Raw genomic sequence first — 26,453 nt, forward strand, 5'->3', positions numbered from 1 at the left:
CAGTTTTAAAGTGAAGCCCACAGACCACCCCATTCTTCACCAACCAAGCCATTTAGTTCAGCCAAACCGTTGAGTCTCAGGAGGCAGCGCTGCAGAGAGGATTAAGTGAGGCTTATGCGTACAGATAATCACTCAGGTAATGCGATCATAGGCTTATGTCCTTTGAAAACAGAAAACACGTGTTAATTTATGTAACATAACCCACAAACAAGTCTCTAAATCTGTAAGACTGTCTTATTGGGAAGACATCTAGTTGCAAGGCACTTGAAATTCTATTTGCCTGCAACTTGAATATCTTTGATGATATCACAGACATGGTTTAATTTTCAAGTGTAATCATATTTTAAATGAGAAGAAACTTTTAAGACGGTTAGTTGCCCTGTTTTATACTCTACTACTGATCATTTTGATTTTCCTTGAATAATAATTTTTCTCCCTAAGGTTACCCTCCTTGTCTTTAAAGGGACTACATTAAGTCCATTTTTAATTTATCCTGTTCATTTGCATAAACATAACAAGAGCAGCAAATGATCACTTATGATCTTTAGTTCTGCTTTGCTGGAACTTACCCAAGGAATATTTGGGGTGACCTTCAGTCTGTTCTTCAGGGCACAGAAGCTGAGCCACATATATGGCATTCATCCTTGCCTGTACACACCTGTTTTTTCCAAGTCTTTCTGGTTTTTCATTGTGCCTTAAGGTCCCTTCTAGCCATCTTTCAGGAAAACAACCTTCGTTCCTTCCCGGGAAAGATTGTTGTGGACCGCACAACCAACCATGGTACCAGGCCTTTTATCTCACGGGCTTTTATTACCTTTGAAAGTCATTCCCAGTTCCTCAGGGCTTTTTGGTAACAATCTGAGCCCAAGTATGTTTCCTTTAGGCTTGACATTCCCGTCAAAGACTTGGTCAAAAAGAAAAAGGAACCTCTATTGACAACTGGTCTTATTAGTTTTATGCAAAGAAACTTATGTCATTACTTACTTGTTTAGAATGCCAAACTCTGGAGGGATCAAATAGGGAGAAAAATACACAACATGAAGGAAAATCTTTGTCCTAATATTCACTGAACTGGAATTTCCATTCTTCATATTTTCATTTTTCCCCCACTAAAAAAATTTTTTGCTTGTTTTTCCATTACAGTTGTCTCACTTTTTTAGCCCTCTTGTTTCCCTGCACCCTGTCCCTCCCTTCCCCCACATTTAGTCTCCACTCAGTTGCCCCTGTCTGTGGGTCATTCATATATATATATTTTTTTTTTTTACTTGACCCTTCCCCTGACACCTTTCTTTTCCTCCCCCCCGCCCCCCTTGTTACTGTTAGTCTACTTCTTGTTTACATACCTCTGGTTCAATTTTTCTCATTTGTTTGTGTTGTTCATTAGTTTCCTGTAATAGGTGACAGCATAAGGTATTTTTCTTTTGTTCCCTGGCTTATTTCACTAAGCATAATTTTCTCTAGTTCCATCCATGTTGTTGCAAATGGTAGAAGTTCCTTCTTTCTTTATGCTACATAAATTCCATTGTGTAAATGTACCACAGTTTTTTGATCCACTCATCTACAGATGGGCATTTAGGTTGTTTCCAGCACTTGGCTATTGTAAATAGTGCTGCTATGAACATTGGAGTGCATAGGTTCTTTTGAATTGGTGTTTCGGGATTTTTTGGATATAATCCTAGCAATGGGATTGCTGGTTCAAAAGGCAGTTCCATTTTTAGTTTTTTTAGGAAACTCCAAACTCTTTTCCACAGTGGCTGCACCAGTCTGCATTCCCACCAGCAATGCACCAGGGTTCCCGTTTCTCCGCATCCTCTCCAGCACAAGTTGTTTGTTGATTTGTTGATGTTGGCCATTCTGACTGGTGTGAGGTGGTATCTCATTGTGGTTTTTATTTGCATCTCTCTGATGGCTAGTGATGTTGAGCATACTTTCATATGTCTATGGGCCCTCTGTATGTCTTCTTTGGAGAAGTGTTTGTTCAGGTCCTTTGCCCATTTTTTAATTGGGTTGTCTTTCTTCTTGGTGTTGAGTCGTATGAGTTCTTTATATATCTTGGAGATCAATCCCTTGTCTGAGATGTCATTGGCGAATATATTTTCCCATATGGTTGGTTTCCTCTGCATCTTGCTGATGTTTTCTTTAGCTGAGCAGAAACTTTTTAGTTTGATGTAGTCCCGTTTGTGTATTCTTTCCTTTATTTCCCTTGCCTTAGGAGATATATCAGTGAAAATGTTGCTACGTGGGATATCTGAAATTTTCCTGCCTATTTTTTCCTCTAGGACTTTTATGGTATCACGGCTTACATTTAAGTCTTTGATCCATTTTGAGTTTATTCTGGTGTATGGTGTGAGCTGGTGGTCTAGTTTCATTTTTTTGCATGTCCCTGTCCAGTTCTCCCAACACCATTTGTTGCAGAGGCTCTTTTCACTCCATTTGATGTTCTTTCCCCCTTTGTCAAATATTAGTTGACCATATGAACCTGGGCTTATTTCTGGGCTCTCTATTCTGTTCCATTGATCTATATGTCTGTTTTTATGCCAGTACCACACTGTTTTGATTACCGTGGCCTTGTAGTATAGTTTGATATCAGGTATTGTGATTCCTCCTACTGTGTTCTTCCTCAAAATTGCTGTGGCTATTTGGGCTCTTTTTTGGTTCCATATAAATTTTTGAAGTATTTGTTCTAGGTCTGTGAAATATGTTGCTGGTATTTTGATAGCGATAGCATTGAATCTATACATTGCTTTGGGTAGTATGGACATTTTAATGATGTTGATTCTTCCCATCCATGAGCATGGTATACGCTTCCATTTATTTGTATCTTCTTTAATTTATTTCTTCAGTGTTATGTCGTTTTCTGTGTACAGGTCTTTTACCTCTTTGGTTAAGTTTATTCCTAGGTATTTTATTTTTCTTGTTGCTATGGTAAATGGGATTTTTCTTTCAGTTTCTATCTCTGAGTTTTTATTGTTGTTGTATAAAAATGCCTTCGATTTCTTAATGTTGACTTTGTATCCTGCTATTTTGCCGAATTCACTTATTAGGTTGAGTAGTTTTTGGGGGGAGTCTAAAGGATTTTCTATGTACACTATCATGTCATCTGCAAATAATGACAGTTTGACTTCCTCTTTTCCAATTTGGATGCCTTTTATTTCTCTTTCTTGTCTGATTGCTGTGGCTAGAACTTCCAAGAATATGTTGAATAGGAGTGGAGAGAGCGGACATCCTTGTCTTGTTCCTGATCTCAGGGGGAATGCTCTCAGTTTTTGCCCATTGAGTATGATGTTGGCTTCAGGTTTCTCATATATGGCCTTTATTATGTTGAGGTATGCTCCCTCTATTCCCATTTTGCTGAGAGTTTTTATCATAAATGGGTGTTGTACTTTATCAAATGCTTTTTCCGCATCTATTGATATGATCATGTGGTTTTTGTCTTTCATTTTGTTTATGTGGTGTATCACGTTTATTGATTTGTGAATATTAAACCATCCTTGAATCACTGGGATGAATCCTACTTGATCGTGGTGCATGATCTTTCTAATGTGTTGCTGGATCCGGTTTGCCAATATTTTGTTGAGGATTTTAGCATCTATGTTCATCAGCGATATTGGTCGGTAGTTTTCTTTCTTTGTTGTGTCTTGACCTGGTTTTGGAATTAGGGTTATACTGGCTTCATAGAACGAGTTTGGGAGTCTTCCCTCTTCTTGTATCTTTTGGAATAGTCTGAGGAGGATAGGAGTTAGTTCTTTCCTAAATGTTTTGTAGAATTCACTTGTGAAGCCATCCGGTCCTGGGCTTTTGTGTGCTGGGAGTTTTTTGATTACTGCTTCAATTTCGCTAGCTGTTATTGGTCTATTCAGACTTTCTGGTTCTTCTTGATTCAGTTTGGGCATCCTATAGTTTTCCAGGAATCTGTCCATTTCCTCTAGGTTGTCAAATTTCTTGCCATACAGTTGTTTGTAATAATTTCTTATAATTCTTTGTATTTCTGTTGTATCAGTTGTGATTTCTCCTGTTTCGTTTCTGATTTTATTTATTTGGGTCCTCTCTCTGTTTTTCTTGATGAGCCTGGCTAGTGGCTTGTCAATTTTATTTATCTTTTCAAAGAACCAGGTCCTACTTTTGTTGATCTTTTGAATTGTTACTTTAGACTCTATGTCATTTAATTCTGCTCTGATCTTGATGATTTCCTTCCTTCTACTTGATCTGTGTTTTGCTTGTTGTTCTTCCTCTAGTTCTTGTAGCTGTAGGGTTAAATTTTTATTAGAGATTCTTCTAGCTTTTTTAGGTAGGCTTGTATTGCTATGAACTTTCCTCTTAAGACTGCTTTCACTGTATCCCATAGGTTTTGGGTTGTTGTTTGTTCATTATCATTGGTTTCCAGGAACTTTTAGATTTCTTCTTTGATGTCATTGTTAACCCATTCATTATTTAATAGCATGTTATTCATTCTCCATGAGTTTGAATGTTTTTGAGTTTTTTCCTTGAGGTTGATTTCCAATTTTAAGGCATTGTGATCTGAGATGATGCTTGATATAATTTCAATTTTCTTGAATTTATTGAGGCTTGTTTTGTGTCCTACCATGTGGTCTATCTTTGAAAATGTTCCATGTGCACTTGAGAAATATGTATATTTTGCTTCTTTGGGGTGTAAACTTCTATATATATCGACTAAGTCCATTTGATCTAAAGTGTTGTTCAGTGCCTCAATATCTTTGGTGTTTCTTTGCTTTGATGATCTGTCCATTGTTGACAATGGGGTGTTAAAGTCCCCTATGATGAGTGTGTTGCTGTCTATATCTTTCTTGGAGTCTTTCAAAATTTTCCTTACATATTTGGGTGCTCCTAAGTTGGGTGCATATATATTTATAAGGGTTATATCTTCTTGATGGATTTTTCCCTTAAGTATTATGAAATGCCCTTCTTTGTCTCTTTTTATGGACTTTGCTGTGAAATCTGTTTTGTCTGATATAAGTATTGCTACCCCGGCTTTTTTTTCATGTCCATTTGCTTGAAATACATTTTTCCATCCCTTTATTTTCAGTCTGTGTAGATCTTTTGTTCTAAGGTGGGTCTCTTGTAGACAGCATATATGTGGGTCGTTCTTTCTAATCCATTCAGCTACCCTATGTCTTTTAATTGTAGCGTTTAATGCATTTACGTTTAAGGTTATTACTGATAAGTACTTATTCATTGTCATTTTTCCCCTTTGTACTCGTGTTCTTCTCTGTCTCTCTCTGTTTCTTTATCTTCTTAGAGCAGACCCTTTAGCATCTCTTGCATTGCTGGTTTGGTGGAGATGTATTCTTTTAGCCTTCCTTTGTCTTGGAAGCTCCTTATTTCACCCTCCATTTTGAATGAGAGCTTTGCTGGGTATAGTATTCTAGGTTGTAGGCCTTTGTTTTTCATTGCTTGGAATATTTTTTGCCATTCCCTTCTGGCTTGTAGTGTTTCTGCTGAGAAATCTGATGATAGCCTTATTGGAGTACCCTTGTATGTTATTAGTTGTTTTTCTCTTGCTGCTTTTAGGATCCTCTCTTTGTCTTTGAATGTTGCCATTTTAATTATGATGTGTCTTGAGGTGGGCCTGTTGGGGTTCATCTTCATTGGGACCCTCTGTGCCTCCTGGATTTGTGTGACTCTTTCTCTCCTCATGTAAGGGAAGTTTTCTGTCATTAGTTTTTCAAAGAGGTTTTCTATCCCTTGCTCTTCTTCTTCTCCTTCTGGAATTCCAATGATACGGATATTGTTATGTTTCATGTTGTCCTCCAGCTGTCTTAGAACCTCTTCAGTCTTGTTCAGTCTTTTTTCATTTTGTTGCATTGTCTGGGAGATTTTGTGTACGTTGTCCTCCAGCTCGCTGATCCGATCTTCTGCTTCCTCTAGCCTGCTTTTAATTCCTTCTACTGTGTTCTTCAATTCAGACATTGTATTCTTCATTTCCTCCTGGCTCTTATTAATAGCTTCCATATCCTTTTGATGCTGGTATAATTCTCAGTAAGTTCCTTATAGTTCTTCTGGAGTTCACTGTAGTTTTTCTGGAGTTCTTTGTAGTTTCCGCTGAGCTCATTTAGCTTCTCCATAATCCATGTTTTAAATTCCGTATCTGATATTTTGCTCCCCTCTATTTCATTTAGCACTCTTTCTGGGGATTCTACCTTTCCTTTTGATGGGGGGTTGTTTCTCTGTCTCCCCATTTTTGTGATTCCTTTTGTTTGTTGGTGCTTCTTAGAATGATCAGTTCTTCCTGGATCTGCCTCTGGTAGTGTCAGATTATGTACCAGTCTGGCCCTAGGCAGCCTGTTGGAGACTTCCAGGGATGTACTGCCTTTGTCTCTCTTCTTTAGTTGTTACTATACTCAATCTGTGATCAGCCATCAGGCTTAAGGACCGTGGGTGTGGCAACTTAATTCCTGTAGGCAAGGCTTTTATTTCCCCTTAGTATGACACCACTTGGAGGGGGATGGTCTGTCTGCTGTACTGGGGGTGAGTCAGCACTGGCTGGTCCTGGGAGGGGGTTAGTGTAGCTTCCACTTACTCCTCCGCCCTCCTGGATCTCCGTCTGTGTTGTCCTTGATGATATTTCTTTAATCTGTCTGGTTGTATTTCAGCTACTTTTTGGTGGATCTTTTTCTCTGGTTAGTTGATTGAGAGTCACTCTGCCACCTTGTCTTGAGATCTTTTGTGAAGGTGCTGTCAGTCATTCCTCCCCGCATTTGTTCCTCCTGGATTGTCTCCTTAACAGAAGCGAGCTGAGAACACTGTCCCTACTCCGCGGCCATCTTAGCACCCACCTTTCATTTTGTTTATGTGGTGTATTATGTTTATTAATTTGCAAATATTAAACCATTCTTGTATCCTGGGGATGAATCCCACTTGATCGTGGTGTATGATCTTTTTAATGAGCTGCTGAATCCGGTTTTCTGCTTCTTGATTCAGTTTTGGAAGATTATATGTTTCCATAATTTTGTGCTTTTCATCCAGGTTGTCAAATTTCTTGTCACATAGTTTTTCGTAGTAATTTTTTACAATCCTTTGTATATCTGTGATATCCGTTTTGATTTCTCTTCTTTCATTTCTTATTTTGTTTATTTGGGTCCTCTCTTTTTTTTTCTTGATGAGCCTCGGTAATAGCTTTTTTATTTTTTTATCTTTTCAAAGAACCAGCTCCTACTTTTATTAATCTTTTGAATTGTTCGTTTAGTCTCTATGTCGTTTAATTCTGCTCTGATCTTGATGAATCCCTTCCTTCTAATCACTCTGGGCTTTGTTTCTTGTAGTTCTTTTTGTTCTTGTAGCTGTAAGGTTAGATTTTTTTATTTGTGATTCTTCTATCCTTTTTTTGCTAGGCTTGCATTGCTATGAACTTTCTTCTCAGGTCTCCTTTCACTGTGTCCCATAGGTTTTGGGCTGTTGTGTGTTCATTATCATTTGTTTCTAGAAACTTTTTGATTTCTTTCTCGATATTTCATTGTTAACCCATTCATTATTTAATAGCATGTTATTCATTCTCCTTGAGTTTGAATGTCTTTGAGATTTATTTTTTGAGGTTAATTTTCAGTTTCAAGGCTTTGTGATCTGAGAAGATGCTTGATATACTTTCAATTTTCTTGAATTTGTTGAGTCTTGTTTTGTGTCCTACCATGTGGTCTATCTTTGAGAATGTTTCATGTGCACTTGAAAAGAATGCATATTTTGGGTTTTTGGGGGGGAGTTAAAAGCACTATATATATATCAACTCAGTTCATTTGATATAGAGTGTTATTAAATGCCTCAATATCGCTGGTGTTTCTTTGCTTTGAAGGTCTGTCCATTGTTGCCAGTGGGGTGTTAAAGTCCCCTACTGTGAGTGTGTTGCTGTCAACATCCTTCTTGTAGCCTTCCAATATTTTCCTTATATATTTGGATGCATATATGTTTACTGGGGTTATATCTCCCTGATGTATTGTTCCCTTAAGTATTATGAAATATCCTTTGTCTCTTTTTATGGCTTTTGCTCTATAAATCTGTTTTTTCTGATATAAGTATTGCTACCCCAGCTTTTTATGTGTGTCCATTTGCTTGGAATACTTTTTTCCATCCCTTCACTTTCACTCTGTGTAGATATTTTTTTCTTTTTTTTTTTTTTGAGATGGGTCTGTTTTAGACCGCATATATGTGGAGCATGTCTTTGTTTCCATTCCATAACCCTATGTCTTTTGATTGAAGCATTTAAACCATTTACATTGAAGGCTATTATTGACAGGTATTTATTCATTTTCTTTTGTACCTGTGTCCCTCTCCCTCTCTCTCTCTTTCTTCTTTTTCTTAAAGCATTCTCTTTAGCATCTCTTTCAATGCTGATTTGGAGGAGATGTATTTTTTTAGTCTTCCTTTGTCTGGGAAACTCCTTATTTCACCTTCTATTTTGAAAGAAAGCCTTGCTAAGTAGAGTAGTTTTGGTTGTAGGCCTTTGTTTTTCATCTTCTGAAATATTTTTTGCCATTCCCTTCTGGTTTGTAGTGTTTCTGCTGAGAAATCTGATGATAGCCTTATCAGAGCTCCCTTGTATGTATTTGCTGTTTTTCCCTTGCTGCCTTTAGGATTCTCCCTTTGTCTTTGATTGCTGCCATTTTAATTGTGATGTGCCTTGCAGTGGACCTCCTTGGATTCATCTTAATTGAGACCCTCTGTGCTTCCTGTACATGTGAGACTTTTTTTCTCCTCATGTTCAGTAAGTTTTCTATCCCTTTTTCCTCTTCTTCTCCTTCTGGTATTCTTATGATATGGATATTGTAGCATTTCCAATTGTCCTGAAGCTCTCTTAAAATGTCTTAATTCTTTTTTAGCCTTTTTTCATTTTTTTTCAGTATCTGGGAATTTTTTTCTGTGTTGTCCTCTAACTCAGTGATCCGCTCCTCTGCTTCATTTAGCCTGCTTTTGATTGCTTCTACTGTTATCTTCAGTTCAAAAATTGTATTATTCATTTCTTCCTGGTTCTTATTGATAGTTTCTATGTCTTTTTTCATGCTGGTATAGTTCTCAGTAAGTTCCTTGTAGCTTCCCTATAGTTCTTTGTAGTTTCCTTAGAGTTCTTTGTAGTTCCCCAGGAGTTTGTTGTTATTTTCTCTGAGTTGTTGATTTCATTGAGGTTCCTCATTACCATTGTTTTGTATTCCATGTCTGATAGTTTGTGTGCCTCTATTTAATCTATCCTTCCTTTTGGGAATATCTCCTTTCATTTTGTTAGGGTGTTATTTCTACTTCTCCCCATGTTAGGTGGCTCTTTTTCTTCTTTCTATTCTTAAATTGACCTGCTTTTATTTCCTGCCTTTGTGGTGTTGCCTTCTTGTGTACAGTTGTTCGGTGCTGTCTCCAGCTGATGCCACTTGGAGGGGATTAGTTTGCATAAGAGTTTTTCCCATAGCACTGGAGATGATTGTGCACTGGGACCTAGTCCTCTTCCTTTCCAGCTCTTTCTCCAGAGCCAGCGCCCACAACTTTTACAAAGTGCCTCTAGTTCACTTCACCCTCCTTTGGCCCCAGCTAAGGGCAATTTCACTCTCCCGTGAAGGTCAGGGGAGGGTTGTCTGGTTGTGCACTGGGGCGGACCGGTTGCGGGCCCTTCTGCACCACAGCACAGGACCAGCAGTGGGTGGACTTGTTGCATGCTGTGGCAAGCAGATTGGGGCACTTCAAATATTATATTTCTTTAGATGGATATATCACATCGTGTTTATCAATTCATTTCATAAGCACATTTGGATTATTTCAGTTTGTTAACATTATAAATAGTGTTGCTTTGAACATTCATGTACAAGTATTTGTGTAGACAGGTTTTCATTTCTCTTTAGTATATATCTAGGAGTGGAATTGATGGGTCTAATGATAGCACTATGTAAACTTTTAAAGGAACTGCCAGACTGTTTTCCAAAGAGATCTGACTATTTTACATTCCTGCTAGCAATGCACGAAAGTTCCAATTTCTACTATCGTCTTCAGCACTTATTTTTATATGACTTTTCTTTTCTAACCAACCTAGCAGGTGTGAGATAGTATTTCACTGTAGTTTTGATTTACATTTCCTTAATAGCTATGATGTTGAGCATCTTCTCATGAGCTTTCTGGCCATTTATATATTTTCATTGTAGAAATGTCTATTTAGATCATTTGTCTACTTTAATTTTGTTGTATTTTAATTATTGAGTTATAAAAGTTTTTACATATTCTAGATACAAGCTCCTTATCAGATATATGATTTTCTCTCATTCCCTGGACTGTATTTTTTTTTAAAAGATACTACTTATTCACTTTTAGAGAGAGGGACAGAGAGTGAGAAGAGAGGTTGCCACTTGCATGCCCCAAACTGGGGCCCTGGGCCACACTCCAAAGATGTACCCTGACCAGTAATTTAACTGGCAACCTTTTGGTTTATGCGAAGGTCCCCGACCTAATGAGCCACACCAGTCAGGGCTGGATTGTTGTTTTTTTTTTTTTTTACTTTTCTTATAGTATACATTATTGATTATGTTATTATAGTTGTCCCAATTTTTCCACTTTTCCCCCCTTCACCCAGTACTCCCCTTCCCTCCAGCAATCCCTTCCCCCTTAGTTCATGTCCCTGGGTCATGCATGTAAGTTTTTGGCTTTACCGTTTTCTATGCTATTCTTAACATCCCCCCTGTCTATTTTGTACATACCAATTATGCTTCTTAATCCCTGCATGTTTTCCCCATTTCTCTGCCTACCATCTCCCAGCTGATAACGCTCTAAAGGACCCCATAGCTATGATTTTGTTCCTGTTCTGTTTGTTTGCTTAGTTTGTTTTTGTTTTTATTTTATAAAGTCAGTTGTTTTTGGTTGTGAGTTTGTTGTCATTTTAGTGTTCATAGTTTTGATATTTTTCTGAAATAAGTCCCTTTAACATTTCATATAATATTGACTTGGTGATAATGACCTCCTTTAACTTTACCTTGTCTGGGAAACAATTTATCTGCTCTTCCACTCTAGATGATAGCTTTGCTGAATAGAGTAATGTTGGTTGTAAGTCCTTGCTTTTCATCACCTTAAATAATTCTTGCCATCCTCATCTTGCCTGCAAAGTTTATTTTTAGAAATCAGCTGATAGTCTTATATGCACTCCTTTGTAGGTAACTCTTTTCTATTCTCTTGCTGCTTTTAATATTCTCTTTTTAACTTTAACCTTTGGCATTTTAATTATGATGTGTCTTGGTGTAGTTCTCTTTGAAACTGGCTTGTTTGGGATTCTCTGCACTTCCTGGACTTGTAGGTCTAATTCCTTCACCAAATTAGGAACATTTTCTTTCATTATTTTTCTTTTCTTTTTTTTTAGTATATTTTATTAATTATATTGTTACAATAGTTCCAATTTTTCCCCTTTGCTCCCCTCTGCCCAGCACCATCCCTCCCCCCAAAACCCAACCCTCTACCCCCCATCCAAGCCCATGGGTCGTACATACAAGTTCTCTGGCTTCACCCTTTCATATATTATTTTTTTTTAAAGATAATTAATTAATTATTTTTTAACAATAAAAAATAACAATCCCAGCTTCTCAGACTTAAGACCCTTTATAATCTTATAAAGGACAACGGGTGAAGGTCTCAAGCTCTTATAGCTGCTTCAAACTGGACATGGTCGTCGTCCTACCTACCCTTGGGTCCAGAAATCCCTAATAAGAGTGGGGTTGTGGAAGGGAGGGTGGCCTCCCCACATGGGGAAGGATCGTGCAGACTCTAGGTCAGTTGGCGGATCCCAGACAATGGCATGCTTGATTTAACAGGCTGGCATCCTTGATGTATTCTGGGGAAACAGATTTGTCAACAGGATTAAAAGATATCACTCAATACATAATCACTAGGTGACAAAAGGCAGATATTAATTTTTCAATGTCCACATTAAGAAAAATAAGGTTTCTTTGGAAGAACGTGTGCCAGGCACGTCTCACCTGTACAAAACCCTTTTGCCCATTATACTTAGTTTGGCTGAGGGAAATATTTTAGGTTTCCCCCTTCTCAGACTCTGGGCCCTTTCTGTCCAAGCAATTAGGATAGAAAAGAGAAACCAGTCTTAAAGTCAAGCCCACAGACAACACCATTTTTCACCAACCCAGCCACTTAGTTCAGCCAAACCGTTGAGTCTCAGGAGGCAGCGATGCAGACAGGATTAAGTGAGGCCTATATGTACAATTACTCAGGTAATGAGATCACAGGCTTATGCCTTTTAAAAACAGAAAACACATGTAAATTTATGTAACATAACCCACAAACAAGTTTCTAAATCTGTAAGACTGTGTTATTGGAAAGACATCCAGTTCCAAGGCATTTGACATTCTTCTTGCCTGTAGATTAAACATCATTGATGATACCACAGACATAGTTTAACTTTCAAATGAAAACAAATTTTAAATAAAAAGAAATTTTAAAGACAGCTGCACTACTTTATAATCTACCACTGAGAATTGGGATTTTACTTGGCTCATAATTTTTCTCCTTAAGATTACCCTCCCTGTCATTAAAAAGACTGCATTAAGTCCATTTTTAATTTATCCTGTTCATTTGCATAAACACAACAGGAGCAAAAGAAATGATGACATATGATCTTTAGTTCTGCTTTGCTGGAATTTACGCAAGGAACATTTAGGGTGACCTTCAGTCTGCCCTTCAGGGCACAGAAGCTGAACCACATACCTGCCATTCAGCCTTGCCTGTAAACAGCTGTCTTTTCCAAGTCATGCAAGTTTTCCATTATGCCTTAAGGCCCTTTCTAGCAATCTTTCAGGAAAACAACCTTCATTACTTCCCTGGAAAGATTGCCGTGGACTGCACAGCCAAACAAGATACAAGGCCTTTTATCTCGTGGGCTTTTATTATCTTCAAAAGTCAATTCTAGTTCCTCAGGGCCTTTTGGTAACAACCAGAGCCCAAGCATGTCTCCTTTAGGCATGACATTCCAGCCAAAGTCTTGGTCAAAAAACCCTCTATTAACAATTGGTCTTATTAGTTTTATGAAAAGAAGCTTATGTAATTACTTACTTCTTCAGAATGCCAAATTCCGGAAGAATCATACAGGGAGAAAAATGTACAGTGTGAAGGAAAATCCTTGTCCTTCTAATATTCACTGAACTTGCATTTTCATTCTTTATATTTACATTTTTTCCCCACTAAAAATTATTTTGTTTTTCCAATAGAGCTGTCCCACTTTTTCCCCTCTCTTGTTACCCCGCACCCTGCACCCCCTTCTCCCACATTCAGTCCCCACCCAATTGTCTACATCCGTGGGTCATTTATACATGTTCTTTGACTAGACTCTTCCCCTTCTTACCCACTTCTCTCTCTTCTTCCACCCTCCTTGTTACTGTTAGTCTATTTCTTCTTTACATACCTCTGGTTCCATTTTGCGAATTTGTTGTGTTGTTCATTAGTTTCCTGTAATAGGTGATAGCATAAGGTATTTTTCTTTCATTGCCTGGCTTATTTGGTTAAGCATAATTCTCTCTAGTTCCATCCATATTGTTGCAAATGGTAGAAGTTCCTTCTTTCTTTATGCTACACAGAACTTCATTGTGTAAATGTACCACAGTTTTCTGATCCACTCATCTACAGATGAGCACTTAGGTTGTTTCCAGCACTTGGCTATTGTAAATAGTGCTGCTATGAACATAGGGGTGCATAGGTTCTTTTGAATTGGTGTTTCAGGATTTTTCGGATATAATCCTAGCACTGGAATTGCTGATTCAAAAGGCAGTTTCCTTTTTAGTTTTTTGAGGAAATTCCAATTCCTTTTCCACAGTGGCTGCAACAGTCTACATTCCCAGCAGCAATGCACCAGGGTTCACAGTTCTCTGCATCCTCGCCAGCACAAGTTGTTTGTTGATTTGATGATGATGGCCATTCTGACTGGTGTAAGGTGGCATGTCATTGTGGTTTTTATTTGCATCTCTCTGATGACTAGTGATGTTGACCATTCTTTCATATGTTTATGGACCCTCTGTATGTCCTCTTTCGAGAAGCGTTTGATCAGGTCCTTTGTCCATTTTTTAATTGGTTGTCTCTCTTCTTAGTGTTGAGTCATACAAGTTTTTTATGTATTTTGGAGATCAATCCCTTGTCTTAGGTATCATTGGCAAATATGTTTTCCCACATGGTTGGTTCCCTTTTCATCTTGCTGATTTTTTTTTTTTTTTTTTTTTTTTTTTTTTGCTGAGCAGAAACTCTTTAGTTTGATGTAGTCTTTATTTCCCTTGCCTTAGTAGATATATCAGTGAAAATGTTGCTATGTGAGACAACTTAAATTTTCCTGCCTATGTTTTCCTCTAGGACTTTTATGGTGCCATGGCTTACATTTAAGTCTTTGATCCATCTTGAGTTTATTCTGGTGTACGGTGTAAGTTGGTGGCCTAGTTTCATTTTTTTACATGTCACTGTCCGGTTCTCCCAACACCATTTGTTAAAGAGGCTCTTTTCACTCTATTTTATGTTCCTTCCCCCTTTGTCAAATATTATATGGCAATATAGACAGGGATTTATTTCTGGGCTCTCTTTTCTGTTCCATTGATCTATATGTCTGTTCTTATGCCTGTACCAGGCTGTTTTGATTACCATGGCCTTGTAGTATAGTTTCGTATCAGGTATTGATATTTTTCCTACTGTGTTCTTCTTCCTCAAGATTGCTGTGGCTATTTGGGCTCCTTTTTCATTCCATATGAATTTTTGAAGTATTTGTTCTAGGTCTGTGAAATATGATGTCATTGATATTTTAATACAGATTGCATAGAATCTATAAATTGCTTTTGGTAGTATGTACATTTTAATGATGTTGATTCTTCTCATCCATGACCATGGTATATGCTTCCATTTATTTATATATTCCTCAATTTCTTTCTTCAGTGTTATAAATTTTCTGAGTACAGGTCTTTTACTTCCTTGATTAAGTTTATTCTGAGTTACTTAATTTTTTTGGTTGGTATGATAAATGATAAATGAAATTTTTCTTTTAGTTTCTATCTCTGAAATTTTATTGTTGGTGTACAGAAATGCTTTTGATTTCTGAATATTGAGTTTGTACCCTGCTATTTTTTTTGCTGAATTTACTTATTAGGTCCAGTAGTTTTTTTTGTGGATTCTATAGGGTTTTCTATGTACACTATCATGTCATCTGCAAATGATGACAGTTTTACTGCCTCCTTTCCAATTTCGATGCCTTTTATTTCTCTTTCTTGTCTGATTGCTGTAGCTAGAACTTCCATAACTATGTTGAATAAAAGTGGAGAGAGTGGACAGCCTTGTCTTTTTTCTGACCTCAGGGGGAATTCCCTCAGTTTTTGCCAATTTAGTATGATGTTGGCTTCAGGTTTCTCGTATATGGCTTTTATTATGTTGAGGTATGCCCCCTCTATTCCCATTTTGCTGAGAGTTTTCATCATAAATGGGTGTAGCAATTTATCAAATACTTTTTCTGCATCTATTCATAGGATCATGTGGTTGTTGTCTTTCATTCTTTTAATGTGGTGTATTGCATTTATTGATTTGCGAATATTAAACCATCCTTGCATCCCTGGGATAAATCCCACTTGATCGTGGTGTATAATCTTTCTAATGTGTTGCTGGATCCGATTTGCCAATATTTGGTTGAGGATTTTAGCATCCAGGTTCATCAGCGATATTGGCCTGTAGTTTCCTTTCTTTGTTGTGTCTTGCCCTTGTTTCACAATTAGGGTAATACTGGCTTCATAGAACGAGTTTGGGAGTCTTTCCTCTTCTTCGATTCTTTGGAATAGTTTGAGAAGGATAGATGTTAGTTCTTTCCTAAATGCTTTGTAAAATTCACCTATGAAGCCATCAGGTCGAGGTCTTTTGTGTTCTGGGAGTTTTTTTTATTACTGCTTTAATTTCACTGGTGGTTATTGGTCTGTTCAGGCTTTTTGCTTCTTCTTTATTCAGTTTTGGAAGATTATATGTTTCTAGAAATCTGTCCATTTCCTCTAAGTTGTCAAATTTCTTGCCATATAGTTGTTCGTAATAATTTCTTACAATCTTTTGTATTTCTGATTTTATTTATTTGGGTCCCCTCTCTCTTTTTTTTTTCTCCATGAGCTTGGTTAAAGGTTTTTCATTTTTGTTTATCTTTTCAAAGAACCAGCTCCTACTTTTGTTGACCTTTTGAATTGTTTGTTTAGTCTTATGTCATTTAATTCTGCTCTGATCTTGATTATTTCTTTCATTCTACTCACTCTGGGCTTTGTTTTTTGTTCTTCTTCTAGTTCTTGTAGCTGTAGGGTTAAATTTTTTATTAGAGATTCCTCTATCTGTTTTAGGTAGGCCTGTATTGCTATGTACTTTTCTCTCAGGACTGCTTTCACTGTATATCATAGGTTATATCAAATCATAATAATATGATATGTATATCATAATAAAAAACATTGTGTTTGTTATAATTCGTTTCCAGAAACTTTTTTATTTCTTCCTTGATGTCATTGTTAACCCATGCATTATTTAATAGCATGTTATTCATTCTCCATGAGTTTGAATGTTTTTGAATTTTTTTCTTGAGACTGATTTCCAATATTAAGCCATTGTGATCTGAGAAGATGCTTGATATAATTTCAATTTTCTTGAATTTATTGAGGCTTGTTTTGTGTCCTACCATGTGGTCTATCTTTGAAAATGTTCCATGTGCACTTGAGAAATATGTATATTTTGCTTCTTTGGGGTGTAAACTTCTATATATATCGACTAAGTCCATTTGATCTAAAGTGTTGTTCAGTGCCTCAATATCTTTGGTGTTTCTTTGCTTTGAAGATCTGTCCATTGTTGACAATGGGGTGTTAAAGTCCCCTATGATGAGTGTGTTGCTGTCTATATCTTTCTTGGAGTCTTTCAAAATTTTCCTTACATATTTGGGTGCTCCTAAGTTGGGTGCATATATATTTATAAGGGTTATATCTTCTTGATGGATTTTTCCCTTAAGTATTATGAAATGCCCTTCTTTGTCTCTTTTTATGGACTTTGCTGTGAAATCTGTTTTGTCTGATATAAGTATTGCTACCCCGGCTTTTTTTTCATGTCCATTTGCTTGAAATACATTTTTCCATCCCTTTATTTTCAGTCTGTGCAGATCTTTTGTTCTAAGGTGGGTCTCTTGTAGACAGCATATATGTGGGTCATTCTTTCTAATCCATTCAGCCACCTTATACCTTTTGATTGGAGCTTTTAATCCATTTACATTTAAGGCTATTACTGATAGGTTCTTATTCATTTTCATTTCCACCCTTTGTACTTGTGTTCCTCTCTGTCTCTCTCTGTTTCTTCAACTTTTTAAAGCAGACCCTTTAGCATCTCTTGCATTGCTGGTTTGGTGGAGATGTATCCTTTTAGCATTCTTTTGTCTTGGAAACTCCTTATTTCACCTTCCATTTTGAATGACAGCCTTGCTGGTTAGAGTATTCTTGGTTGTAGGCCTTTGTTTTTCATTGCTTGACATATTTCTTACCATTCCCTTCTGGCTTGTAGTGTTTCTGTTGAGAAATCTGATGATAGCCTTATTGGAGCTCCCTTGTATGTTATTAGTTGTTTCTCTTTTGCTGCTTTTAGGATTCTCTCTTTGTCTTTGATTGTTGCCATTTTAATCATGATGTGTCTTGAACTTAGCTTGTTTGGGTTCATCTTCACTGGGGCCCTCTGTGCTTCCTGGGCTTGCGTGACTCTTTCTCTCCTCATGTTAGGGAAGTTTTCTGTCATTAGTTTTTCAAACTGGTTTTCTATCCCTTGCTCTTCTTCTTATCCTTCTGGAATTCCTATGATACAAATAGTATTATGTTTCATGTTGTCCTTCAGCTTTCTTAAAACCTCTTCATACTTGTTCAGTCTTTTTCCATTTTGTTGCACTGTCTGGGAGTTTTTGTCTACATTGTCCTCCAGTTCACTGATCTGATATTCTGCTTCCTCTGGCCTGCTTTTAATTCCTTCTACTGTGTTCTTCAATTCAGAGATTGTATTCTTCATTTCCTCCTGGCTCTTATTGATAGCTTCTATGTCCTTTTTCTTGCTGGTGTAATTCTCAGAAAGTTCCTTGTAGTGTCCCTGGAGTTCTTTGTAGTTTTCCTTGAGCTTGCTGAGCTCATTGATCTTCCCCATAATCCATGTTTTGAATATCATATCTGATAGTTTGCTTCCCTCTATTTCATTTACCACTCTTTCTGGGAATTCTACCTTTCCTTTCAATGGGGGGTTGTTTCTCTGTCTCCTCATTTTTGTGACTCTTATTGTTTGTTGCTGCTTCTTAGATTGATCTGCACTTCCTGGATCTGCCCCTGGTGGCATCAGATCCTGTACCTGTTTGGCCCTAGGCATCCTTTTGGAGACTACCAGGGATCTACTGCCTTTGGCTGTCTCCTTTAGTTGTTAATCTATTCAATCTGTGATTAGCTGTCAGGTTTAAGGACCGAGGGTTTGGCAGCTTAATTCCTGTAGGCAGGGCTTTTGCTTCCCCTCGGGCTGATGCCACTCGGAGGGGAATGGTCTGCCTGCAGTACTGAGAATGAGTCAGCACTGGGACCCGGTCGGCTGCTTCCCCAATTCTCCCCTCAAAGCCACCGCACCAAATTCTCCCCAAGTGTCTCTAGTCCTTTCTGCCTTCTCTCTGCTTGAGCCCAGGTTAAGTGGCGGCCAAAATATTTTCCTACATGATCTGCTTAAGAGCTCTTTTTCTCCAGCTGTTTCTCTCCAGCTAACAAGAAACCCTGTGGCTTTTTGCTTTTCACAGCTGGATACTATTTTACTTTCCACTCTGTTGCTGTAGGCTGGGAAACCCAGCTGGGGGTTTAGACCCTGCCCTTCTCAGGGGGAACCCCTGGCTGCTGAACTATTTCTCAGTCTCTTCAGCTGCCACCCGTGGGAGCCCAGCCAGCCCTTTCGTGTCTCCGTACTCCCTGCCGGTCACTTTGTGATGTAGTGGCCTTTTCTGTCTCTCTGTTGTTATAAGACTTCTCTCCAGCTTGTGTTCAGTTGATTATTCCAGATTATTTCTCCAAAACTAAGTTGTAAATCCAGACTGGTCCTCGGAGGAGGTTAGTGCAGCTTCTACTTACTCCTCCGCCATCTTCTTTTACATTATTTTTCCAACCAAGTTTTTAATTTTTGTTCATCCTCTTCTTTTGACACCCCTATGATTCAGATGTTGTCTCTCCTCATTTTTTAAAATTCTCGTTTCCTCATTCTGTTCTGGTTGACTCTTTATTTCTATCTTATGCCAAATCATTGATTTGAACCCCGGATTCCTTCCCTTTCCCATTGGTTTCATGTGGATTTTTCTTCATTTCAGTTCGTATAGCTTTCAATTTTTCTCTTATGTTTTTGCCATACTCAAGCATATCTGTGAAGTCTGTGAGGTTCGTTATCACATGTTTTGAACTCCGCATTTTTTAAGTTTGCTATCTCCTCGTCGCTTAGATATCCCACTGGAACCTTGATCTGCTCCCTTTTTTTTGGCCATTATTCTCTGTTTTCTCACTTTGACAGCCTCCTGTGTTTGCCTCTTTGTCTTAGGTACAGCTGTCACACGTGTTACATTGCAAAGGGCAGAAGTGTTGCTATTTGTCAGTGTGGGGAGTCCCATTTCACCACATTGTGGTTCTATATGTGGAGGAGGGTTCAGAGAGGAAACAAGGCCACTTGCTCAGCACTTTCCCCTTTCCCAGGCACTTTTCCCACTTCATGTATGGGACTGGTGCCTCTCTAGGTGTTGTCTTGATTGTGGTTCCGAGAGTGGGTGTATTTGTGGATGTTCTAAGACTGTGAGGGCCTTCTAAAGAATTGGACTCTGCTGAGAGACTGGCAATTTCTTCTGCCACCCCAACCCCCACTGGTTTTCACAGTCAGAAGCAATGAGGCTTTACTTTTTCCAGTCCTGGAACCATGAGCTGTATTATCCGGTCTGGAGCTGGGATTACTCCCTAGGTGTCCCTCCTGACTTTTATAATATGTGACTACTCTTTCAGCTGACTAGCTACAGTCACTACCTTGCTGTTGCCACTGCCACCACCATTGCCACACTGTATTCTCTCCAGCCTGGCTCTGCCCCTCCTTCATGTCTGGATGAGTATTACTTATTTATATCTTTCTTTGTTTGTTGGACTTCCATGCAGTTCAATTTTCTGATAGTTCTGATTGTTTTTCATTTTGAGGTTGTTGTAATCCTTCTATGGTTGTGGAAAGAGCTGAATCATGTTTACCTACACCTCCATCTTGGCCAGAAGTTGGAATTCTATTTTTAACTATTTGAAAATGTCCTTTCAGGCATAAAATTTTTAAATTTTTATAAAGTCTATATATTTCTTTCTTTTTTGCTTATCCTTTTGGAATCGTATATAAGAATCCACAGTCAAATCTGAAGACTTACCCCGTTTTCTTATGAGTTCTATAGTTTTAACTTTTACATTTAAGACTTAGATCCAATTTCAATTAATTTTTGTATAGGTATGAGGTAAGAATCTAACTTCGTTCTTTTGAAAGTGGATATCCAGTTGCCCCAGCATCATTTGTTGAAAAGACTTTCTTCCCCTTTAAATGATTTTAGCACCCTTGTCAAACATTAATTGAACAGGATGTATAGGTTTATTTCTGTAGTCTCCATTCTGTTCTATTTATTTGTGTGTCTATCCTTACACCCACACTATACTTCTTGATTACGGTTGCTTCATAGTAAATCTTGAAAGAGGAAGCATAAATACTCCAACTTTTATCTTATTTTTTGAAATTGTTTTGCTTATTTGGGGATACTTGCAAACCCACAATGATTTTAAAATCAACTTTTCAGTTTCTACAATGAAACCATCTAGTATTCTGATGAAATTGTATTGAATATATGCTAACTTTTATGATATTGCCTCTAAAAATATTGTCTTTTGATCAATGAGCATAGATACTTTTTTATTTATTTAAAATTTCTATAATTCTTTCTAAAATGTTTTATAACTTCCAGAATATATAAATTCTAGACCCCTTTAATTCAATTAAGTCCTAAGTATTTAATTCTTTTTGATGCTATTGTAAATGGAATTGCATTATTCATTTTATTTTCAAATTGTTTCTTGACATTGTATAGAAATACAATTGATTTTTGTAAAATATTCTTGTAACCTGCAACTTTGCTGTGCTCTTTACTAGTTTTACTAGTTTTCTCATTTACCAATTCTAATGAATTAGGATTTTTCTATGTACAAGATTAAGTATCAGCAAATAGAGATAGCTTTTAGTTTTGCTTATTATTTTACAGTTTGTATCACTTTCTTTTTCTTGTTTAATTGCTCTGGCTAAATTCAATATGATGTTGAGTATAAGTTATGAGAACACACATCTTTGTATTATTCCTGATCTTAGGGTGAAAGCTTTCAATCTTTCACCACTAACTATGATGTTTGTGGTGGATTTTTTCTGGATGTCTTTTATCAGGTTGACTGTGTACTTTTTTTAATTATAAAAAGGTGTTGGGTTTTATCAAATGTTTATGGTATGTGAGATAATCATCTGATGATGACCATGTGATATAGTGCATTACATAATTTATTATGCTTAGTTTTCTCTTTCTATTATAATTCCTTAAAATGTAAAGTTAGTTTATAGATTTGATAATGCTTTTCTTTCTTAATATAGGTATTTAGAGGCAAAAACTTCTCTTTAAGCACAGTTTGACCTTCATTTCATAAGTTCCAATGTTTTTTCTTCATTTTCATTTATTTCAGAGCATTTTATTTTTTAAAAATAATTTCATTGTTTTTATTTTATTATTATCATACTTTTTCCATTTTTGATGTTTTATTGCTTGTGCTATTACAGATATCCTATTTTTCCCCTTTCAACCCCCCACCCAGCCCACACCACTTTCATAGTCAATCCCCACACCATTATCCATGTATATGGGTCCTTCATGTATGTTTTTGACTAATTCCTTCACCTTCTTTCAATTAGTTCCCAACTATCTCATCCCCTCTTACATCCTATTCCATGATTCCATGCATCTGGTTATATTTTACTCATTAGTATACTTTGTCCATTAGCTTCCTTTTATAAGTGAGATCATATGATATTTTCCTTTCAGCACTGGCTTATTTCACTTAGCATAATAGTCTCAAGTTCCATCCATGCAGGAATTTCTTCTTTTTTCTACTGTGTAACATTCCATTTTGTAAATGTACCCCAGTTTTTTAATACACTCATCTACTAATGGGCACTTAGGCTATTTCTAATCTTGGCTATTGTAAATAACACTTCTTTTGAATTGGTGTTTTAGGATTCTTAGGGTGAAAAGGCAGTTTCATTTTTAATTTTGTGAGGAAACTACATACTGTTTTCCACAGTGGCTACACCAGTTTGCATTACCACCAATATACACTAAGGTTCTCTTTTCTCCACATAATCACCACCACTTATTTTTTATTGATTTAATAATGATAACTAGTTTGGCTTGGATGAAGTGATATGTCACTGTAATTTTGATATGCAACTCTCTGATGCCTAGGGTTATTGAGCACCTTTTCATATACCTGTGGGCCATCTGTATGTCCTCCTTGGAGAAGTGTCTATTCAGGTCCTTTGCCCATTTTTTTTTATTTTGGTGGTCTTTTTGCTATGGAGTCATATGAGTTCTTTGTATATTTGGGAGATTAAACCCTTGTTTGATATATTATTGACAAATATATTCTCCCATACAGTGGATTCCCTTTTAATTTTGATGATGTTTTCTTTAACTGTGAAGAAGCTTCTTAATTTGTTGTAGTCCCATTGTTTATATTTTTCCTTTACTTCCCTTGCCTTAGTAGATATATTGGCAAAAATCTTGTTACATGAGATATCTGAAATTTTGCTGCCTAAGTTTTCCTCTAGCATTTTCATGACATCACAACCTACAATTAAGTCTTTTATCCATTTTGAGTTTATTCTGGTATATGGTGCAGGTTGGTGGTCTAGTTTCATTTTCTTGCCTTTACCAGCCCAGTGCTCCCAACACCGTTTATTAAAGAGACTGTCTTTACTCCATTGTATGCTCTTGCCTCCTTTGACAAATAGTAATTGACCATAAAGACATGGATTCATTTCTTGGCACTCTGTTCTGTTCCATTGGTCTATATGTCTGTTCTTATGCCAGTACTAGACTGTTTGATTACAAAGGTCTTATAGTAAAGTTTTATAACGGGCATTGTTATCCCTCTAAATTTGTTCATTCTTCTCAAAATTACTGAGGTTCTTTGGGGCATTTTTGTTGTTGTTCCATATAAATTTTTGGAATATTTGTTCTAGATCTGTGGAATATACCATTGAGATTTTAATAAGAATTGCATTGAATATATAGATTGCTTTGGAAATTTTAGTATGGACATTTTAATGATGTTAATTCTTCTAATCCATGAACAGTGTATATGCTTTCATTTATTTGTATCTTCTTCAATTTCTTTCTTCAATGTTCTATAGTTTTCCTAATACAGGTCTTTTACTGCCTTGGTTAAATTTATTCCTAGGTACCTCATTTTTTTGTTGTTGTTGCAATAGTAAATGAGATTGTTCACTTAGGTTCTCTTTCTGATAGTTCATTATTGGTGTATAAAAATGCCATTGATTTTGGAGTATTTATTTTGTATCCTGCTACTTTGCCAAATCTGTATATTAGGTCTAGTTGTTCTTTGGAGGAGCCTATAGGATTTTTCTTGTACACTATCATGTTATCTGTGACTAATGACAGTTACTTCCTCCTTTCCAAAGCGAATGCCATTTATTTCTTCTTGCCTAATTGTTGTGGCTACAACTTCTAGTACTATGTTGAATTAGGGTGGTGAAAGCAGATATCCCTGACTTGTTCTTGATATTAGAGGAAACACTTTTGGTTTTTGCTCACTGAGTATGATGTTGGATGTAGGTTTTTCATATATGGCTCTTATGTTGTTTTTTTTTTTTTTTTTTTTTTTTTTTTTTTAGCCATTAGTACTTAAGTTTAATTACAATGAATAAAAGTTTAGATGAATAATAGACTAGAATAGTGTTCATAATCAACTTCTGAAAAATCATATTTGTATAAAGGAAATAAAACAGGCTGGAAGTGAAAAAAAAGTGCAGCTTGTATTATTGCACTTGAATAAAATATGCTGTTCAGGGTAGCATAACATTTAGGCCACAGAAGGCCAGTAGGAGAAGACAGACAGAGAGGACAAACCCCCATGTAGTATTTGTTCTGGATTCCAAACTCTCCAGTGGCCTCAAAAATATTTAACATTTTGAAACATTCAGTTAGAGCTCTTTACACAAATGACCGCTGTGTCTCCCACAGGTTTTAGTTGCACCCATGTTTTTCATTCCAAGTCTTGTGCAAGTTTAAGGTACACCTGTACCTCACATAATGGGACACCAGTTACACCCACAGCACCCAGGGCCCAGGCCATGAAAAGTGGGGAAGGGAGCCAATTTCTACTTTACACAATACTAGGGACCAAAACTATGGCTGTAGTTCTACCGTTCAAGCACTCTTCATTTTGGTCATTTACATCGGAACATGAAAAAAATTGACGGTGAGTATGAATCAGCACTAAGGTAATTCCTGAGCTACTAGTAGAAAATAAAATTTAAATTTAAAAAGTCCCCGGCCACGTTCTAGAAGTGGCATAACTCTATGAATAAGACAAAGGCTGTAAACTTATAGAAAAGATAAACTGACTTCCGAACACATTACAAAATTGATTTTGCCCTTCCCTTGAGTGTTATACAGAAAAATGCAAACCAGTGGACCTAGTTACCAAAAAAACAGCTGTCCTCCTAAGCCGAGGAATGACCTTAAAGTTTGGCCTGAGCTAGTTTTATCTTCAAATTTTCTCCGAGTTTGTCCATGAACTCAAATGTATTCAAGTAGTCAGAACGCTGCACGTTGGGTAAACCTTTAAGACAAGCAGCCAAGTCCTTGGTCATGAAGCCGGACTCAATGGTCTCAACAGACTTCTTCCAAAGCCTTTGCAAAGAAGCCCAGATCTTTATTGTTGTCCAGCTTAGCTCTATGGGCTAATCCTCTGGTCCAGGCAAAAATGGAAGCAATGGGGTTGGTAGATGTTTCCTGTCCCTTTTGGTACATGCGGTAGAGACGTGTTACCGTCCCATGGGCAGCCTCTGCTTCTACCGTCTTGCCGTCTGGACAAACCAGCATGCTGGTCATCATGCCAAGAGAACCATAGCCTTGGACCACAGAGTCTGACTGGACGTCACCGTCGTAGTTTTTGCAGGCCCAAATGAAGCCGCCCTCTGACTTCATGGCTTGGGCCACCATGTCATCGATGAGCCGATGCTCGTACCAGATCTTCTGGGCTTCAAACTGGGGTTTGTACTGCTTGTCATATATCTCCTGAAAGATGTCTTTAAAACGCCCATCATATTTCTTCAGAATAGTGTTTTTGGTGCGTAGATACAAAGGCCAACGTTTAGACAGAGCCATCTGGAAAGAACTGTGTGCAAAGTCTTGGATTGACTTATCTTCATTGTACATCCCCATGGCAACACCACCACCCTCTTCAAAGTTATGTACCAGGTACGTCTTTTTTTTGGATCCATCACTTGGCATGTAGGTTATCTCTACTTTTCCAGGCCCAGGGACAACAAAATCAGTTGCTCTATATTGATCCCCGTAAGCATGGCGACCTATGATGATGGGTTTTACCCAACCGCTCACAAGTCGGGGGATATTTTTGCAGATAATAGCTTCACTGAAGACAGTACCACCCAGAATATTTCGGATGGTGCCATTTGGCGACTTCCACATTTGTTTCAACTTGAACTCCTCAACCCTCTTCTCGTCTGGGGTGATGGTCACACACTTGACACCAACGTTGTACTTCTTTATTGCCTCTGTGGCGTCCTTGGTGACCTGGTCGTTGGTGGCGTCCTGATGCTCTATGCCTAAGTCATAGCTGTGAAGGTCCAATTCCACATAGGGAAAAATGAGTTTTTCTTTAATCAGTTCCCAAATGATTCGTGTCATTTCGTCTCCTTGCATCTCTACCACAGAACCACCACGGATTTTTTGAGACATTTTGACTTCAATAAACCACAGCAAATCAACTTCTAATCACTCCAACTCCTCTCAGTCTTGTAGATTCAGCTGAATTCAGTTTATCTCAGGATCGAATTCACAGGTGCGAACACGGGCAATCCCAGCCGGTCCCAGCTGTTTTGGCTTCTGACTCAGCCTAGGAGAAACCCACGAACCAACTGGCTCTTATGTTAAAGTACGATTCTTCTATTCCCACTTTACTTAAAGTTTTTACCATAAATATGTGTTAGATTTTAGCAAATTTTTTTTTTGGTATATATTGATATAATCATGTGATATTTATCTTTAATTTTGTTTATGTGATGTATCACATTTATTGATTTTCAAATGTTGTACCAGCCTTGTATCCCCAGAATAAATCCCCCTTGATCATGGC

The 26,453-nt window shown here is 37.4% G+C and overlaps 1 pseudogene; it reads right to left on the bottom strand.

Annotated features, from left to right (window-relative positions):
* Window positions 1-24,727: 24,727 nt before the first annotated feature.
* Window positions 24,728-26,230, bottom strand: LOC149990993 (isocitrate dehydrogenase [NADP] cytoplasmic pseudogene; annotated as a pseudogene).
* Between the last annotated feature and the right edge of the window lie 223 nt (window positions 26,231-26,453).

Source organism: Furipterus horrens, unplaced genomic scaffold (genome assembly GCF_987537825.1).
Source record: "Furipterus horrens unplaced genomic scaffold, mFurHor1.1.pri manual_scaffold_17, whole genome shotgun sequence".
Classification (NCBI taxonomy): domain Eukaryota; kingdom Metazoa; phylum Chordata; class Mammalia; order Chiroptera; family Furipteridae; genus Furipterus; species Furipterus horrens.